This window comes from Mauremys mutica, chromosome 2 (genome assembly GCF_020497125.1).
Source record: "Mauremys mutica isolate MM-2020 ecotype Southern chromosome 2, ASM2049712v1, whole genome shotgun sequence".
Taxonomy (NCBI): Eukaryota; Metazoa; Chordata; order Testudines; family Geoemydidae; genus Mauremys; species Mauremys mutica.
In genome coordinates this window covers 156433212-156447933 of record NC_059073.1, presented here as the reverse complement: position 1 = coordinate 156447933, position 14722 = coordinate 156433212, and the positions used below count along the sequence as shown (strand labels likewise).

Sequence of the window (14722 nt, the reverse complement as noted above, 5' to 3'; positions counted from 1 at the left end):
CTGAGGGTGAGATATTACCTGTAATCAGTTTCTTAATGTATTAGGCTTAGACTTGCATGTTTTTGCTTTACTTTATTGGTGACTTACTTTGTTCTGTCTGTTATTACTTTAAACCACTTAAATCCTTCTTTTTATACTTAATAAAATCACTTTTGTTTATTAATAAACCCAGAGTAAGTGATTAATACCTGGGGGAGCAAACAGCTGTGCATATCTCTCTATCAGTGATATAGAGAGCGGACAATTTAGGAATTTACCCTGTATAAGCTTTATACAGAGTAAAATGGATTTATTTGAGGTTTGGATCCCATTGGGAACTGGGTTTCTGGGTGCTGGAGAGGTAACCTGCTGACATGTTTTTGGTTAAAGTCTGCAGCTTTGGGGGCGTGGCCCAGACCCTGGATCTGTGTTGCAGCAGGCTAGTGTGTCTGGCTCAACAAGGCAGGGTTCTGGAGTCCCAAGCTGCCAGGGAAAATGGGCTCAGAAGTAATTTCAGCACATCAGGTGACAGTCCCAAGGGGATCCCTGTGACCAAACCCATCACACCCACAATGAGCCAAGTGCTGTATACACATAAATGAATCCCCTGCCCCAAAGAGCTCACACTCTAGGAAGACAGCAGAGACAAAGGTGGAAAGTTGGGAAAGGGAACCAAAACAACAAAGTGGCCAGGTGGTGACTGGAGACATTTGTGTCTGTATTATTAATTGCAGACTCGGCCTCTCTGTAACCCAAGAACCTCTTAATGCCAACTGGCCAGGGAGCGTAGAGGAGTTAAAGAAATATCCTGAGTCTGGTATGTTCATTCTAGTTCACCAAATAATGTCATGTTAGGTCTTAAATAAGTCTATGCCATGCTGGTTATTGATAGCAGTGTGAAATGTATGTACAGCCACTATTTAAAGAGTTTTATGTATATATACCAAAATATGTTCTTAGAATCTGTGTCTGGAGGTTGGTCACCAGCAATGGTGAAAAACAGGTTTTCTATCAGACAAAGAGATGTTTATTCACCTGCTTGTTTGAATAAATTGAGTATTGTCTCATTCATAGTGGGTCTCCTATCACCAGTCTGAATTGAATGCAAATGAAGAATTGTGCGAACTTCAGAAAGAATCTTACAGGAAGAGAAAAACAGCAGGGGAGAGAAGGGAGAGAACCTTATCTTAAGGTGCACTCCAAAGGTTTCCTTGACTATATCTGGGGGAATGGGGAGAAGAGAGGACACCTGGGCATTCCCTACCTCGGAGGTAAATGGATAGCAGACTTGCTTCATGAAAGTGTGATCTCAGCCAGGCTTGGTTGAAAATGCTGAGACCTTTGAGTGAGATAAGCTGCTTCAGCAGGAGAATAACTTGTTAGTTAAGTTTAGTCTCTAGAAAGCATGTTATGATTTTGTTGTATATGAAATCATTTGTTTCTAATATTCTCACTCACTATGACTTGAATCTCTGTTCTTTGATAATAGATAAACTTCTTGTTTTCAATATAAATACATCTAAGTGTTGTGTGTTCAGCAGGGCTGAATTGTGAGGTATAACTAGTAAGCTGCAGTGTACTGTTCCTTCAGGAGCAGCAGGCCTGGTAGTTCTGTGAGTGTTCTGCGGATGCGGGGGGACACTACAGGGAATGCTCAGAGGACTCAGGGGTTGGTGTGGTGCCTATCACTACATGTACAGAGAAAGTGAGGCCTGCAGAGGCCTAGAAGGTAGTGCTTGTGTTGCCAGAGGCTGGTGGTTTCAGGGGGCTGATCCACAGCAGACACAAACAAGGCTGCTTCAGGCTAAGGGTGAGTGGGAGTGAAGTGCCTCACAACTCTGGGTACCGTCACACTCTCCCAGTATAATGCTGAAACACAATATAAACACATATATATTACCAGTTTTGGGGATAAGAGCTTTGCTAACCTAAAAGGGAATGAAGGAGAAAAATGATAAGGGAGGGAAGGGTAGACAATAGGAAGGAAGAGTGAGGGTGAAGGCAAAGGCCGAAGGAATCTTTTAAGCTTTTATTTATTAAACACTTTACGTTTCAGCAGATGTAGAGCCATTCTGGGTTATGTAGTTCTTCCCCTTTCTTTCATTTTAATTTGGAAAGTTTATTTAAAAATATTAGTATTGTGTAATAGCTGTTTGAGGGTACTTCCTGTTAACTCAGGAATAACCATATACTGGACTAACAAATTCCGTTGCTTTGCTTTTAACTTTCAAATTGTTAATATAAACAGCTCAGCTTTAGGTTTTGGAGTTCATTCTGTGCAGAATACCTTTATTATCTAATATAGACCAAGCACCTTTGAATTATAACTGTATTAACCTCATTTTACAGCTGGCTAAAGCAAGGCACAGACAATGATTTAGTTGAGATTGTAGAACAAGTAGGGCTGGTTGAAAATTTGGATAGTATTGTCACAAACTGTCATGATGGTGACACTTTATCGTCCAAGTCTGAAACTTGGGGAAATGTTCACCTGCTCTAACAGTGAGTCAGCATACAGAACAGGAGAACACTAGACCCCTGAGCCTAAGATCTTGCTGTCCCCAGCTGATGCCAGCTCCTCTGTGTGTAGCTCTCTGAAGCAGCAGAGAAGGGCTCACAATTAGCAATTTTAATACAGGCGTTGGGTGAACAGTCCAGTGACACTGAAACCTCATCTCTACAGAATGTTGTTATTCACACTCTCTGTTCAAAAAGAATGCTCCTTGGATGGGCTTTGCATCAGGCCTGAAAGACAATGAGAAACCTTCTAGCGACTTCAGTGGATTTTGGATTAGGCCCTAATTTCTTAGTCCTGTATACATAGTTTCATTGCCAGCATCTCTCCCTTAAACCAAATAAATGGAAACCTTTGCTGCCATTTTTCAAAATCAAGCTTGGATGGTCTTGGCAATCAATTGACCTTGCCTGAGGGACCTAGTGGTGTTGGCAGCTTGTGCCCGCCATGAAGACTGTTACCTGTCTCTCCCTGTAAGTCCATCCATGTCACTGGGCAAGCAAACATCTGCCTTTGCGATGTATAGGCATGCAGGTCAGCAAGTTCTAATTGCTCAAGCAGTAGATACTTAGTGGTCTCTTCACTGTAGCTGAGTGCATCATCCGTTTCTCTATCTCCACAGACACCACTGGCTTCTCTCTCATTTCCTTTCTGAAGTTTTGCAGTATAGCTACAGGATAGTCATTTCTAGTGTGTATATAATACAAACATTTAATACTGAAAACAGCGTTGATCCTGCCATATGTTTTAGGCCTTCCCCATATGTTCATTCATTTGTGGCATCCACACAAGTCACCTAATATAGGCAAAAGGTATAGCAATTAGATCCTCACTCAGTCAGAGATAGACAGCTGGTAGTACACATCTTCAAGATTCTTTAAAGCTCAAGTTCTTTCTCCCTCCATGGTCACTAAACTTAGCACATAAACAGAGATGAAAATAAACATCTTGAGCAAAATGGGGTAACATTCCAAAGCATGGCTCAGGAGACAGCATGTCTCCCTATAACATAGACAAGAGTCCTGTGGCTAAATCCTTGGTGCACCACTGTGGGAATGTATCCTACTTAATGGGAGATAGCAAATTAACTTGTATGCAACCACACCTTAATGACCAATGTCCCTGTTGAAACTCAAGTCTCCCAGTTTGAAGGTCAGTAGAAGACAGCTATCTTCAGTGACCATTGTGCTATATACTCTTCAGAATCTTCTGCCAACATGTTCATTTAACAGAAGAGTCTCATAACTGTTGACTGTTAATTTGCCAAACGAGAATTCCATTACCACATGGGAGCAATCTATATTACAGAATAATGTAATATTCCTAATGGGGAATTTTAGGGCAGTTTTAATGGTGCAAAATGACCATTCTGAGAACTGAGGTTCAGGGCTGTAGGGCTTGGTTCTTCAGCACCTTGTACCTTATTTAGTCACTCACATCTGTGCAAAATGCAGTCAAATCAGAATTCTGTACTCACTTCAGTGGTAGTATTTTACATTAGTTTTACACTCAGTTTGCACAAGTGGAAATGATCATACCAGGTGCAAACGGAGAGAATCACACTCCTGGAGGGGTCTTATTCCCAAATCCTTTCTGATTGCAAGGCACCTCTGGGGTGAAATCATGGCCCTATTGAGGTCAATGGGAGTTTTGCTTGTGGTGTCAATGGGGCCAGGTTTTCACCCTAGATGTCTAAAGGCAGACACTGAAAAATGAAGGCACCCAAATTAGAGGTCACTTTTTAAAAAACTGATCTCAGTAGCATGTAAATTATACTTGGTAGATTTTATTATTAATACAGAACAGAACAGTCATGCCATCCACAAGGTAGCTATACAGGAAGGTCTTGATCCATCTGTCTTTGAAGTCAGTGGATCAAGTCATTGGATCAAGCTCTATGTGCAAAATCTACATTAAGAAAACAACATCAGTGTTAACAGGATTTTGGACTATGGTTAAAATCTCATTAATATTACTGGCATTTGTATTACATTGAGGGTACAGGTGTTCTAGCTGTGGGGGCTTTACTTTCTAGATAGGCAGGATGGTTAAGGCCCTTGCCTAGGACTTTAATGAACAAGGGTTCAAGTCCCTTCTCTATCACAGGCTTCCTGTGTGACTTTGGACAAGTCATTTAGGCTCATATCTTCAAAGGTATTTACTCTCCTAACTTTGACTGAAATAAATTGAATTTAGGATCCTAAATATCTTTGAGCCTCTAGGCCCAAGTCTGCCTGCCTCAGTTCCCCATGTGTAAAAGGGGGATAATAGAACTTCCCTACCTTACAGAAGTGGTATGAGGATAAATACATTAGAGATTGCGAGGTGCTCAGATGATGGGGGCCATATAAATACTTAAAGTAGATAGTAGATTTCATCCAATAAATCAATATGGAGCTGTGGCATTGAAATTCTTGGGACTGTTGCCATTGACGTTAGTGGGCACAGGATCAGGTCATGTATAATGTGGGGTTAGGATAAGGATTATGATCAATATCAGGATCTGATAATTCTTGAACTCTTAGCTGGAAGGAACTTTGTTGCCAAAGTGCCAAAGGCTGAAGCCCTTAATTCAGTTCTTCCTCAGGCAAAGGGTCCAATAAAGAAAAACTAAGTGAAAATGGAACTAGGGCGTCAGGAACTAGCCTCAATATTGGCAATGGAGAAGCTGCCACCACAAGAGCCAATTAACTGACAGGTGTTCAAAATGTGTGGACATATAGTTGTCTTTTTTCCAAATATGCAAAAGGAAGTTCCCTTCCTGTTCAGAAATGAAGAAAAATGTGGTCTTCTCTAAATGTGCTAAATAAATATAATGCAACTTTTATGAATTTTGCAAGTCCAAAAGGATTTGGTTAGTCATTTTTTCCCTGTTGCTGTTTGTTTTACCATGTACTATGGACTAAATAACTACATAGAAGCATAATATATTCAGACATACCACAACATTTTGGGATCTAGATGTCAGCCACCACAATATTCAAGGGTGTTTGGATCCAATTATTTTGTTCATACCACTGTGGAGCTAGGGACTCACTTCATTATTTGGATCAGAATTTGGCTTTGTATTCAGCACTGTTCCGATATGGCGGTTTGGTTCAGGTCCATCATCTGATTAGGTGTTATGGATTGTTTCTGCATGCAACGAATCAGTCATTTTTGTATACCTGAACATAACCCAACCTACGCAGTTTTAGGATTTTTATTTACCCTCCCCACTACTCCTCAATAAGCTATTGAAAATAAAAACAAAACCTGACCCAAAATATATTGACCCTTAAAAAATGTGTAATCATATGTACATGCCTAGGGCATGAAAAATCTAGTCCCCTGAACACAGATTGCACTTTCAAATATAACAACATTGCTAGTAAACTGTAATAATTACCCTATAATAAACTCTGGAAAACAGAGACCCTATTCATAATTAATTTTATTTCAGGGGAGTTTTTTTTTTTTAGCAATTTTTGAGTTTTATGTAGAGGTCCATGTAGCGAAGTGAAACTCACCGGTGCGGTGCCTCTTGCTGGTGTCTTGGGAACTAGCTCTCCAGCACTTGGAGCACCTCCCAGTGGCCGCTGTCTCACCAGCTGCTGGCCCCCATGTCCCTCCCAGACCCTGGTGCCCTTTACCTCGGGGTTCTGTCCCAGCAGTACCCCACCATGCTCTGGGTCTTCCCTCCCAGGGGAACTCCCAACCCTCTCACCCACCTTGCTTCAGTGGCTACTGCCAGTCATTATCTAGCCCCCTGCTCACTGGGGCAAACTACAGTCTGTCATGGCCACTCATCATTGGCAAGGAGGTTTGGACCAGCTGCCTCTGCCTAACCCCAGACTGCACCTCTGTAGCCCCAGTACCTTCTTTAGGTCTTGCACAAGGCCTGCAGCCTGGGGGGTTGCCAGGATGGAGTTCCCCAGCTCCTCTTGCCTTTCCCCAGCACTGCTGTATCTCTGGTACCCTGCCCCCAGGCAGCTAGGTCCTTCTCTCTCCACTGGTAGAGAGAGACTCTCCCAGTGCCTCGCTCACAGCTCTTTTATAGGGCCAGCTGTCTCCTAATTGGGCGTGGCCCCAGCTGTGGCTGCCTTCCCAATCAGCCTTTTTTTATTGGCACTGAGCCCCAGCCCTCTCCAAGGGCTGGCTTTTAACTTTTCTGAGCCGGAGCAGGGTGACAGCCCTGCTACACCCCGCCCCCCAAGATCACCACCCCTGCGGGTAGGGAGGTCTCCTAGCCTAGACCAGTTGCCCATGCGTCTCCAGAGCCACTCGTTTCTTTTCTGACTCCTCCAGCTGCTTACACAAGCGGGTCTCCTCCTCTAGGACGGCCACATACTCTTTAGCAAGGTCCATGGCGCTTGCTTCGGCCTCATGGCGGGCCTGCTCTGCAGCCTCCAGCTGCGCATGGAGGCCAGAGTCCCCTGGGCCCTCCTCCTTCAGGGTCTGTGTTCCTACTGCGACCTGCTCCACAATAGCCTGGGTCCCGGCCTCTTGCTGGGCCCACTCTGTCCCAATCTCTTTGTCTGCCATCCCCTGTGGGTGGCTCTCGGGCAGATCTACCTGGCTGGTCCTGGAGCTCTTTGGGTCCTCAGGCCCCTCCACCTAAGTTCGCCCTCTTCCAAGGGGGCAGTTCCTCTTTATGTGGCCCCATTCGTGGCAGCCAAAGCAGGCTCCCCATCTCTTTGCTGCCCTGGTCCCAGGCTTCTTCCGTTAGTCCTTCTCTGGGACAGCCCTCCCTGAGCTGCCCTGGGGCATGCTCCTTGAGGCAGGGCACTCCCTCCGCTCACAGGCCCAACACCTTCTTCGCCTCCTGACATCCCTTGCCAGGTGGCCTCTCATAGGAGCTTGTCCCTTCTCCCTTTCTGGGTGAGGCTTCCTGCCCTCATCCCAGTAGGGACAATCCACCCTTACCTGTCCCTGCCTCCCACAGGCCTAACAAGCCTTAAACTCTGCCCCAGGCCTTCTGGCCCTGGTGCTCAGCTTCTCACACCATTCTCCACAGTTCCTCCAAAACTCCTGTCTGAGGAGTTTTACCAGGTCCCACTGTTCCCTTGCCAGCTGCCCCAACTGTTCCTGTAGGGCCCACTGTGCCTCACAATGCCTCTGCTGAGTCTCCCTGAGCTGTTGCACAAGTCTCTCAAACCTCTCAGGCTGTCGGACTGCCCCTTTCCTCAGGAGACAGACCCTGGAGCCCAGCCTGGAATGGCGCAGGAACTCTCTCTGCGAAGAACACCTCCGTATATCTGGGATCCATCATCCCCTTTCTCCTCTGCCCAGGGGTCCAAAATACCCTTCAAGACCTCCCATTCGAAGGGTCTGGCCTCTTCTTGGACCAAACGGATGCCAGGCTGCATAGCCTTTAAAAACTCCCGGGCAACCCTTAAGTCATTGGGGATGCGCACCCTGGCGACGCAGAGGAAACCCTTCAAGCCCCAGCCGCCGCAACAAAGGCAATACCAACCTCGCCCTAGACAGGAGCCACACCGTAGGAGAGGCAGAGACAATAGGCATAGGCAGAACAACACGCCTAGTCAAGGCCAGGGCCGGGGCCAGCCGCAACCCAGCAACAAACAAGGGTTTTGAAGGTGTGCTCGAGGACAGTGCACCGAACCAGTTACCAGATCCTTCCCTATGATTCCTGAACCGCTTGTCCCGCTTCTGCTGTGCGTGGTCCCATATAACATCAGACCATTGGGTTCTACACACGGTGAAAGTGGGATACACGCTTCAGTTCTCCTCCTCCCCTTCCCTCTTCAGAGACCCCTCTCACGAGCAACTCCTGATGCAGGAGGTACAGGCGCTCCTCGAGGCAGGGGCTGTGGAAGAGGTCCCTCGGGACCTAAGGGGAAAGGGGTTTTACACCTGTTATTTCCTTATCCCCAAAGCAAAGGAGGGTCTCAACAAATTCTTAGTCAAGGTCCACTTCTGCATGGTCTTCCTTGGCTCTATTATCCCGTCCCTGGATCCGGGGGACTGGTATGCTGCCCTCGACATGAAAGATGCGTACTTTCATGTCGCCATTCATCCCACTCATCGGCGGTTCCCGCGGTTCACCATAAACCAGCACCATTACCAGTTTACAGTCCTACCTTTCGGCCTGGCGATGGCCCCACCTGTGTTCACGAAATGCATGTCAGTAGTGGCAGCCTTTCTTCGCAAAAGAAAAATGCGGGTGTATCCGTACTTAGACGACTGGCTACTCGCGGGTCGGTCCAAGGAGGAGGTCTGCTCCCACGTGGCGATGGCACTGGGCGTATTCCACAGGATAGGTCTCCTAGTCAATGTGCCCAAGTCCTCCCTGATACCCGCACAGAGGCTGGAGATCATTGGGGCAGTCCTGGACTCAGTACAGGGGCGAGCAAGCCTCCCGGAATCCAGGTTCCTGGCCATCCAGCGTGCCATAGACTCAATGCTGAGGTTCCCCACAACCACGGCCAGATGCTGCCTGAAGCTTTTAGGAAATATGGCGGCGTGCACTCGTCGTCAAACACGCTCGTCTGCATCTTGGACCGTCTCAGGACTTTGCAATTGTGGCTAGCTCAGTTGTATCGCCCCGGCAGAGACCCCTTGGACCTTGTAGTGACAATCCCTGCCCAGGAATTGGACTCCCTGCGCTGGTGGCTCAATCAACAGGTAGTTTGCAAAGGGATCCCCTTCACCGCACTGCAGCCCACTCTGACACTGGTAACAGATGCATCAGACCTTGGCTGGGGAGCACTCTTGGGGGACCTACGGACGCAGGGCTTGTGGTCCAGGGACAAAATGTTGCTCCACATCAATGTAAAGGAGCTCAGGGTGGTTTGCCTAGCCTGCCAGACCTTTCACACTACTTTAGAAGGGCACAGCATGACAGTTCTGACAGACAACATCACCGCCATGTTCTATATAAACAAGCAGGGCAGAACCCGTTCCTCTCCCATCTGCTGAGAGGCCCTTTTGTATAGCCCGCTCAGCGCACCTTGTAGTGTCATACCTTCCGGGGGGAGCGAAATGAGCTGGCGGACCACCTCAGCAGGTTGTGCCAAATGCATGAATGGACGATGAGATTGGATGTCCTGCATTCGATCTTCCAGAAGTGGGGATTTCCCCAAATGGACTTCTTTGCGACCAAAGACAACAGTCAATGCCCGCAGTTTTGTTCTTTCCAAAACCACAGTCCGGGCTCGATCGCAGATGCCTTCGCGATCCCTTGCAGCGGGAGTCTGAAGTATGCCTTTCCACCGCTCCCGCTCATCCACAGAGTCCTCCTCAAGGTTCACAGGGACAAAGCGGCGATGATTCTCATCGCATTGGCTTGGCCCCGCCAACATTGGTTTACGACTTTGCTGAAACTGTCAGTGGCCGCCCTGATTGCCCTGCCCCTGCACTGAGATCTCATCACGCCGGACCGCAGGCGCCTGCTCCACCCGAACCTGCTATCGCTACATCTAATGATGTGGAAACTCTGTGGTTGAACGCTATGGAGAGTCAGTGCTCCCTTCAGGTGCGACAAATTCTCCTCGGTAGTAGGAAGCCTTCCACTAGGGCGACATACCTTGCTAAGTGGAAGAGGTTCTCCTGCTGGTCTGAACCAAAGCACATACAGCCTTTACAGGCCTCTGCTCCAGTCATACTCGCCCCCTCCTCAATTAGAGTGCATCCGGCTGCAATTTCAGCGTTCCATCTGGGGGAGTCTGGGCATTCGGTGTTTTCCAATCCCATGGTAGCCTGGTTCCTCAAGGGACTGGAGAGGGTGTTTCCTTACTCTTGCCCACCGGTCCCTCCCTGGAACCTTAACCTGGTCCTGACCAAACCCATGGGACCCCCTTTCGAGCCCCTAGCCTCTTGCTCTTTCACTCCCCTCTCCTGGAAGGTGACGTTTTTGGTGGCCATTACGTCCGCAAGGAGGGTGTCAGAACTGAGGGCCCTCACTTTGGAGCCCCCTTATACAGTTTTTTATAAGGACAAGGTGCAACTTAGGCCACTCCCTAAATTCCTCCCTAAAATAATTTTGCAGGACAGGACCTGGTCGTCGGTGCACACATTCACAGCCCACTATGCGGTCCATCAACAGGCCAGAGAGGACGCGGCGGTCGGCAGGGCTGTGCTTCAGTCAATTGTTCCATGACGCCTACTATGGTAAGCCTGTGAGTCACCTAATGTGTAATGGACGTGAACAATCACTCGAAGAAGAAAAAACGGTTACCTACCTTTTCGTAACTGTTGTTCTTCGAGATGTGTTGTTCACATCCATTACACTTCCCACCCTCCTTCCCCTCTGTCGGAGTCACCGACATGAAGGAACTGAGGGAGGGTCGGGTCAGCAGGGGTATATATGTACCAGCGTGAGGCGCCGCTCTGGTGGGGGCTCCCCTGCCGGCCCGACGGGAGCCACTAAGGGAAAAAGTTTCCAATGTCTGTGCATGCGGTGCGCGCACACTTACGGTGTAATGGACGTGAACAACACATGTCGAAGAACAACAGTTACAAAAAGGTAGGTAACCATTTTTTACCACTGGTGGGGAAAGGCACCGGGTCATCAACCTGCACCAGCCCCTGCTCAGCTGGGGCCACCTCCTACCTGCATCTTGTGGGTGGGCAGGCAGCAGGCTTCATGTCAGGCTGCATCTCCTGTCCCAGCCCTGGAGCAGAGGGAGCCCAGCTGGAGGGAGGGGAAAAGGAGGTGGAGAGGATCCAGTGAGGAGGAAGGAGGGGGAGAGGAGCAAGTGATGGGGAAAGGGGGAGGAGTGAGTGGGGGCAGGGCCTAAAGGGAATAGGTGGAACAGGGGGTGGGGCCTGGGGGAAGAGGTGGAGCAGGGGAGGTCCAGTTTTCAGAAAGTAAAGTTGGCAACCCTAGCTATGGACCTGAATCTAGAGAGGTCACATCACTGAACATGGCAGCTGCCTGAATGGCACAAAGCCAATCTCTCTGGCAGAGCAATCCACGGGAGCACAGAAGGAGGGGTGGGGAAGAAAGGGGATGAGCCTGTCCACACTATGCAGTAGTAACCACAGAGTGTCCACTATGGCAGACTGGAGCTGAGGATTGCCTTCTTCAGTGCCAAATGCATGTGTTTCCTAAGTGGCTCACACATTCAGGTTGTGTGCTTTTTTCAGAATTTGGGATTTAGCCATATTGGAACAAGGATACTTGTATACGTAAACATTCTGCTTCCAGGAATGAAGCAGGCAAATAGGGCCAGTCCCTGCAGACTTTTCTGATGTTATATTAATAAAAATCACATTCTTCTTCCTCCGACCTGTCAATCAATCATCAAGTATTTGTGCAATAAAGTGGAGAGATTTATGATGGAATTACTTAGATGTCAGATACTGCTCATGGGTGTGATATAAGAACCTAAATAGAATGGAATTTTGTGTATATATATATTGGAATAGTGCCCAAAATGTGCTCAGCACTTACAAACATATAGAAAGGCAAAGGCCCATATCTTCAAAGGTATTGAAGCGCCTAACTTCCATTGAAGCTAGGAGCCCAAATACCCTTGAGGATCTGGGCCAAAGAACTTTTCATAGGAATTTCCAGGCAACACTCTTATAAGATCACATTGTGCTATGAGCTGTGTTGTTGTTATGCTAAGGCTGAGCCCCAGTGCTTTAGAAACAAGCCCCAGTAATGACTAAAAAATACAAAAGGTTTCAAATACAAAACTTGCAAAAATACCTCCCCCATACTTTAAGCTTTATGGGCCCCTACTCATCAGCGCCCTGAACGTGGGGTAGTTAGATATACCTGTGCAAAGTAGGTGTGCATGCAACCGGATTAGAATAGGGTTTTACTCCCAGTCTGCACCGATTTTGCACTGGTGTAAATGACTGCATGAAGTGCAGGTCAACAGTGAATTGGACTTTTAATGCATTTTAAAATCCTCTTCATAAAATGGAGTGGCAGACTACTAGCCGTGGTGCATTGACCTTTGAAATCCCAACAGCAGTGCAGTGTTGATCATCATATGGAAAAGTACAAATGGTCATCATTACTTAGGGAAATCTCAGCATGAGTGAAAATGGTACAATAATTGACTGTCTTTCCTTCCCTGAAGCAAGAAGTAAAGGCTTCTGCCTGAAGCATGTGATGAACTGAAAGCACCCCCTTGTGGCCAATTAGTGGAAATACCTTTGCAAGTTGGTCAGAATGAAGGATCTTCCAGATTCCAGGCCACTGAGGCAGATGGTGCCGTCAGAGTTGACTAATGCACAGTTTTGGCTTGCAATGGCGATGGGCCACTTCTTTTTTAGTTTTTATTTCTGATCACCCATAATCTAAATGGAAGGGAAGAAAGATTTTTTTTCTCTTGCCATGCTACCCTCTTTCCAACATCTGGAGGAGGGGCAACTGGACATTTATTCATCTCTTTCTTCTTGCTGACCTCTGCCAAGCATTTCTGCCCTTTCCCCAGAGGGTGAAACTGAGGAGGAAAAGGGAAGAAACCTTCACTGTTTGCAAGCTCCTGCCACTGATTGCCAGTACTGATCAAAGACATGAGGAAACATTCACTGGAGAGGAGAGAAGGAAAAAAATGACTGGAGAGGCAGGAAATAGGCAGACTGGGATGTGGAGGAGACCTCAGGGGACTTCAGTGAGGATGAAGATGGGCAATAAGGGGTCTCCTGAGAAACTGGCATGGGCTACAATTCGAGGGAGGTGAGAGCGGAGGAAGGGCTCTGCCCAGAAGAGTTTACAGCCTGAGTATAAAATCAGAAACATAAAGTGGCTACAGTGAGAAGGGGGAGCAGAAGGTAACAAGGAGTTGGGTTTGTTCTCCAAAGGAGGAGCTGAAGATATAAAGGGGATGATGAATCCTGGAGGGAAGAGTTGAGGGGTTTGGGGTAAGCATGGGACTGCTGGACTGGGGTAGTGACCATGGTGTATAGGTTGGGGGAATGGGAGTGGGAAAGGACTGGCAAGGAGGCTTGGGGGATTCCATTGTGGCTGGGCTGGTGGGGGTTGGCTGGGGAGGACAGCTGCAAATTGGGTAGGATGTTTTGCAGAGGAAGGGGTCTTAGGCAGCAGGGCAAATAGTGGAATTATGGGAAAGGATTTAGGAGAGGCCAGTGAGCTGCTGTGCAAGAGATGGGCAGCAGAGGCAGAGCTCTCTTTTCCATTACAGGGCCTGCTGTCCCTCCTCACCCAGACATCTGTACCTCATAGCACTGCTGTTTATCTGTTTCAGGTAAGCTTGCTCATCAGTGGTTCCTCAGCATGCAAGCTCCAGGAGGTGTATGCTGCAGACTGAGGCTGTAATCACTCCCACTTATGATTAGGCAACAGCTGTATTTTCTTGGCATCTCCTTAAAGCTCCCAGGGGGCAGTAAGCTGCCACCAGTGGCTTTTCAATGTAACTGAAGGCAAACCGTGTAGCCTAAGGCTTCCTAATACTTCTCCTGCTGACCCCTGCCTGTCCCTGCACACTTCCATTACTCGCAAGTAGAGTGTATGTGTAAACTTTGTGGAATCTTTGCAGATTAGGCTGTAGCAAAGAAAGTGTGTGGGGGCTATGAGCAAAGAAATTCCTGCTGCCCCAGCCCATGCCCAGCTGTGCTGATTATCAGAGGGTAGACTGTAGCAGGGTTACTGAGGGAAGAGTGGCACACCAAGTGTGGGTTTGTGTTTGGTTTGGCCAAGTGCCCTCAATTTGAATATCGTTCTATAAAGAAGATGGAGAGCTAATTGGTAAAGCACCTGCCTGGCATGCTTTCAGTTGTGCCTTCTAGCTAATTAGCTGAAAAAAGTCACTCTCCCAGGTGTGCTAAAGGAAAACAAGTAAAAAATATCCTGCAAAACCAGTAAAGAGGCAATTTTTGGCTCTGCCAGGCCTCTCCTTTGTCCTGCTCTCCTCCCCGCGCATATACTCAGCACACGTTGGTCTTTAATTGTCCAGGTGTGTTAGCTTCCATTTCACTCACTCTCCCTGCCCATTTCTCCCAAGATTATTCAACTGTGATTATTCAGCCTAAGAGATACCAGCTTTCCCTCCAACCAGTCATTGTGTTTTCTTCTATTATGAATAGGGCCCTATCCAGAGCTGGACTCTGAAGGTAGTGCAGCTGCAGAGCTTCCTGCAGCTGGGGGAGGTACCCAGATGTGGGTCTGATCTCCCCCCGAAGAGTGGCCATGCAGTGGAAGCTGAAGTCCCATCCCTCCCCAGCCCCAGAGACTAGCAGCTGGAGCCTGGTGAACGGTAGGAGCCCCCAGCTGGGGTGCCCCCAGCTCTGCCCCACTAATAGCTAGAT

The 14722-nt window shown here is 47.8% G+C and overlaps 1 long non-coding RNA gene across 1 annotated transcript; it reads right to left on the bottom strand.

Annotated features, from left to right (window-relative positions):
- Positions 1–2563: 2563 nt before the first annotated feature.
- LOC123362867 lies at positions 2564–13760 on the bottom strand. The gene is made up of 4 exons (XR_006576613.1): positions 13634–13760; positions 12606–12751; positions 5436–5629; positions 2564–3290 (listed from the first exon to the last, which is right to left on the bottom strand). It is a non-coding gene; the product is annotated as an uncharacterized LOC123362867 (long non-coding RNA).
- Positions 13761–14722: the final 962 nt, after the last annotated feature.